Here is a 5,771-nt window from a genome sequence, read left to right as displayed (position 1 = left end):
GGCTCGAATGGAAGCGCCCACAGGCTGGGAATCCCGGGACTGTCCGGGGCTGTGGCCGGGGCCACGTGTGTGTCCGGAGGAAGCCGGCCTCCCGGGTGCCGGCGCGGTCTGTGAAGCCGCAGCGTTGGGTGGGTGGGTGGCGTTGTCTTGGATTAAAATTAAACCCGGTGAAGGCCTGACAGTGAGAGGGCCATCGTGACTACAACCACGTCCCTTCCCTCAACGATGTTATGCAATGGAGGGAGAAGCTGACAGGAGAAATGAGACCATAAAGCTCGGTTTGGGGATAGAGGTTATATCGGGCTGGGGATCTGTAGAAGATTTGTTAGAAGAATTGGCATTTGAGATGAGCTGTGGTTGGAGGTCTAGCATTTACACATGCGGTATTTGGAACAGGGGTAGCGGTGATTTATATGAAGAGAGCAAATAAAGCCAGCCATGATGGCGCATGCCTGTCACTCCAGCACTGTAGGAGGCTGAGTCAGGAGGGCTGAGAGTTTGATCTCAGCCGGGGCCACTTAGTGACTCAGTGAGACCCTGTCTTAAAATATGTAAAGGGCTGAGGAAGTAGCTTGACACAAAAGCCTTAGGTTTAGTCCGCGCGCGCGCACACACACACACAAATAAGTTTAAAAGCCCTGGATATGTTTGGAAAAACACTCTGCAGTTATGTAAGATGGGAGCTAAAGAGTAGGAACACGGGTGCTGGGTTAAGGTGCATTTGGAAAAGCCGAGACCATACTGGACTTGATTTGGCTGGTAGCAGTGAACCCTTTTGTGATGCGCAGGGCCGCGGGTTTGAATTGGGCCCTTCCTGCTTTTGGTCCATGAAAAGCGGGGAGAAAGCCCAGTTGAGAGAAGCGATATTCTACACCTGAACCAGGTAGAGAGGACAGGAATGAGTGGGTGGAAGAAATATCTCCAATAGTTTGGGCAGGAAGTGATGACTAATCCGGGCTGCAAGAGGAGTGAAGGGGCAGAAACCCCAACCCCTTCCCCGTGAATGACATGCGTTAGCAATGTGTAGGTGTTCTGTGGTTTTCCCACGATTTTGCTGGTTCTTCTGTGTGTGGACCTGTGAGCTTTTCATCACCAAGGATATTCAGAATATTGTTCAGACCTGAGTTAAATATCTGACGCCCAGGGGGTGTGGATGAATCAGCTGGGACAGCCAGGACAGCTGTGGGAGCCAGGCACCTCCTGGAGTCACTGCCCTTCCCTGTAGGACAAGTCATCAGGTCAAAGAAAGGGTGATGGTAAATTTAGCCCAGAAAACATGTTCTGCAAATGTAGCAAAAATGTTGACTTATAATCTAGATGATGGGTACATGGGTTCACTTACAACTTTTTCTTTTCCATATGTTTGGACATTCATATTCATAATAAAGTGTCAGGGGAAAATGAAAGGTGCTTCTTACATATATAACAAGGCCCTAGGGTTGATCTCGAGCACCATAAAAAATAACAACAAAAACAAACTCATCACAGTATTTAAAAGGGACTCCAGGTACTCTGTGAGAAGCAAAAGGATCTCAAATTCAAGCCCAACCTGGGCAATTTAGCAATATTGTGGTTTGGTTTGGTTTTTTGAGACAAGATGTTACTATGTAGTCCAGGGCCTCGTGCATGCACTGAGCTAGCTACACTATCAGCACCACCTGCATTTTCCCTGTGCTTTTATATGTTTAGGTACACAGCACTTCCCTTTTATTGCCTTCAGCATGGTACAGTAACATGCTATCCTGACGTGTGATGCTCACAGAAAGAAGAAATTGCCAAACTGCATTTCTTATAACACGTCCCTGTGAAGTGGCACGGGGCTGTTAGGTCTTGTTTCCTTGTTTAGCATCTGTTGGAGTCTGCTGGAGACCCAGTACCAGACACCCATAACTTAAAGGAGGAAAAGTTTATTTTGGCTCAGTTCGCGAAGGTTTCAATCCAAAATTGGCTGACTCCAAGGCAGGCCAGCAGGGTAGAGAAGAATTAGGGTGTGGCAGGCAGGAGGGGGCGGAGACGCCCACGGGTAGGGGAGACACCATGCAGGCCAAGACCCCAGTGACTCTCCTCCATCCCTTCACTAACCCGCTGATGAGTATGTCGCTCCTGATCCGATCACCTTCCCAAAGTCCCACCGATGAGTGTCTGCAGCTTTGGGCGGACATCTAGACAGAAACCATGACAGCCACGAGGTACCTACCATAGGTAGCTTGTTTCTAAAAAGTGGCTCGCCAACTAACCATCACCAGGTTCTAGATTGCTCCCCTCTTCCTCTGGAGTTAGATTTCAGGTTTCACTCCTCCCGAAGAACTGAACAAATGAGTGTAAGAGCCTGACTGAACCAGAGCGACTCCATGTTGACCAGCAAACGACCTAGAGACCGTCACTCCCCCCATCCCTTATAGGATAACTAATGATTAATTGTGAATTGTTAGGTAACTGCTTAGAAGTAGCTGGGAAACTAAATGGAAACTGTAGTGAACACAGAGACCCAACATCAATCACGCCACTCCTTACTTGCCTGTACTTGAATGTTCTGAACATCATAAACTAAGTTGTAAATGCAACAATGGATAATCCATCTGCTGATCATTAGTACGCAACGGTCGAGTATATGATTGATGACCATCAGTTCAGGTCAACTGATTCTTTGTCTTTGTCCCCTTCCTGTAGGTTTTGAGTGTAAATGCCCCTCCATAGCCCTATATAAAATGGCCTCTGTTTCTGAGCTAGCTGCCTCTCTGAGCTACTTGGCTTCGGGAGTGCTGTCTGGCCAGACTAATAAAGGTCTATTTGCCAACTTACCTGGTGTGTTCCTTCCTGGGTGACTCTCGCTGTCAGACAAGCTCCTGGGGCCTCACTGAGCTTTTGGGCCCAGCATCGTGGAGGCCTCTTGGCTGTTCATGCTCCAGGAGTAAAAGTGAGACTTTAAGTCTTACACTAGATCTGATAAGAACCCTCTACCTAGAATATATAAAAGAAACTTTCAACTCTATATAATAGAAATGAGGAATTATCTCACTTCTCCATGTGGGCAGTGATGTGAATCAAACTCAGGGCTTTGAGCATGCTACACAAGCAGCTCTACCACTGAACTTCATCCCAGCCTTTGTTCCTTTTTGTGGAGATCCTCCTGCCTCAGCCTCCCAAGTGCTGGGATTACAGGCATGCACCACCACACCCGGCTCAGCCTTTCTTCTAATTAAACTATTCCTGTGGAATTGAAGCAGTCTGGTTTGTTTCCAGGAAAGCCAGAAAGTTATTCTTTTTTGTTGTTGTTGTTGTTTTGAGACCGGGTCTCACTATGTAGTTGAGACTGCTCTAGAACTCACTGTGTAGCCCAGGCTGGTCTCAACTCACAGCGATCCTCCTGCCTCAGCCTCCCGAGGGCTGGAATTACAGGCCTGCGCCACCACACCTGGCCAGAAATTTTAATTTTTAATACTTATATCACTATTCTGCAGCCTGAATCTCTGGGTCTTAGATTTCACACTTGTAAATAAGATCTCAGGGCAGCGTACGCGTGTGGCTCTAAGGCAGAGCACTTGCCTAACAGGCATGAAGTCCTAGGCTCCTTTACTACAGCTAATGTCCAGTCAGTGAGGGACTGGAGATCTCAAGGAAGTCAGTGAAAAATACAGACATCAGATTGTGGCTGCAGGTGCATCCAGAAGGACAGGCCTCTAGATAAAGTCATGATAGCTAGACTTGCATACTTCCCTTGTAAGACCTAAGGCCTTACTACCACTCCGAGGAGCTCAACAGCCACTGAGGGCTTCCAAAATGTAAGACCAAGGGCCTTACTACCACTCTGAGGAGCTCAACAGCCACGAAATTCACCCGGGAAGGAGTACACCGGACTCGTTGGAAAGAGAACAGACCTTTACTAGTCTGGCCAGACGGCACTCAGGGAGCCAAGCAGCTCAGGGAGGTGTCAGTTCAGGGCTGAGGTCCTTTTTATAAGGGGATAGGCAGGGTGGGGTCTATACTCAAGATGCTTACAGAATGTCCCAAGGTTTTCAAAACATTCCTTCCAGGCAGACAAGGAGTGAAACAGTCTTTATCTATGTACCTAGAACTACTAAACCTTCACCTGCTAATTTACATTAATCACAGTTGAGACTAGGATTTAAGATTACAAAGTTATGCAGTCCCACACCCTGAGGGATAATCAGAACTATAATTAGTACCCCCAGTGCTTAAATTCAAAGGTACATCAGACTCTGGGCCCATCTTTCCCCAAAAATGTTCCTGTTCTAGAAGTCATAGATAAGCCAAGGTTAATGATGCTAGCCAGATGCCTTTGCTAAGTGCCCTGCTTCCCTACTGAATCAATATTAGCTAAACAGCGATATTTACAATCTCATTGGTTGATTATAGTTTGACCCACACTGAACTCACACTGTGACTTTGCTGTAGATTACCATTGACAAAAGACCTTGGTGGTGACCCACTCCAGACCCCTGCTGTCTCTCAGAAGCTATTCCTATCTCCCAATAAACCTTTCCTACTCTTAACCTCCTTTGTCCTTTGGGATTCATTCTTTATTTTCAAGAGACAAAAACAGCCAGGCATGGTGGCACACGCCTATAATCCCAGCACTCAGGAGGCTGAGGCAGGAGGATCTCTGTGAGTTCAAGACCAGCCTGGGCTACATAGTGAGTTTCAGGTCAGCCTCAACTACATACTGAGACCCTGTTTTAAAAACAAACAAACAAACAAACAAAAGACAAAAACAAAAAATCAAGAGACAAAAATTTAGCACATCTGACATCTAGCAAGTTGGGAGTTATATTTCTCCTGTGTCACCATCCCCAGCACCAAAAACAAGAAACACACAAACAAAAAGAGATTGGGAAGGTGAGCCAATCCAAAAGAACTTTATTCCATCCTAAGAAGTGCTTTCTTTTCCCCTAAGAGGACAAGCAGACAAAAATCTGATGTGATTATAAACTATTTAAATGGTCCTCAGGACCTGAGAAGCCTTTATCAAATCATTAGACTAAAACAAGAAGTCAGGTTGGTGGCACACACCTATAGTCCCAGCACTGGAGAGGCTAAGGCAGAAGGATGGACATGAATTTGAGGCCAGCCTAGGCTACAAAGTAAGTTCAAAGCCAACCTGAATGACACAGTGAGACCCTGTCTCAAAAACGAGAAAAAAAAGTACAGTTGCATAACCAAGTGAGTTTACAGCGGTGGATGCTTATCACCTACCATTCACCCTAGAAGAGAAGGCTAAGCCTCCAGTTCTGGTAACTTCTTAGTTTTAACCTATACATAGGTGACTAATAAAGAAAATACAGAAAAATGAAAATAGTAAATTGTACCCATTAAAAAAAATAAAAGTCCAACCTTTCAAGATAATCACTATTACTATTGGGAGTATTTTCTTCCAATAATTTTGTGAATAGTTTTTGCCCCCTTTCTTTTATTTATTCATTTATTTATTTATTTTGCTGTTATTTTTGTTTTTTGAGACAGGGTCTCACTGTGTAGTTGAGACTGACCTGGAACTTACTATGTAGCCCAGGCTGGTCTCGCAGCAATCCTCCTGCCTCAGCCTCCCTAGTGTTGGGATTACAGGCGTACACCACCACATCCAGCTTTCACCCTTTAATATTGAACTAGAAGTATTTCCCTATACCATCACATAGCTTTTTTGTTTTGGTGTGGTTTCTTGGTTTTGTTTTATTTTTGCAGTGCTGGGACGGAATGCAGGGCCTGGAACACTACCCACATAGGTGTCCTTTCTCTTTTACCTTTTTTTTTTT

Source organism: Fukomys damarensis, unplaced genomic scaffold (genome assembly GCF_012274545.1).
Source record: "Fukomys damarensis isolate Sample0158 unplaced genomic scaffold, DMR_v1.0_HiC HiC_scaffold_38, whole genome shotgun sequence".
NCBI lineage: Eukaryota > Metazoa > Chordata > Mammalia > Rodentia > Bathyergidae > Fukomys > Fukomys damarensis.
This window is presented reverse-complemented; position numbering follows the sequence as displayed.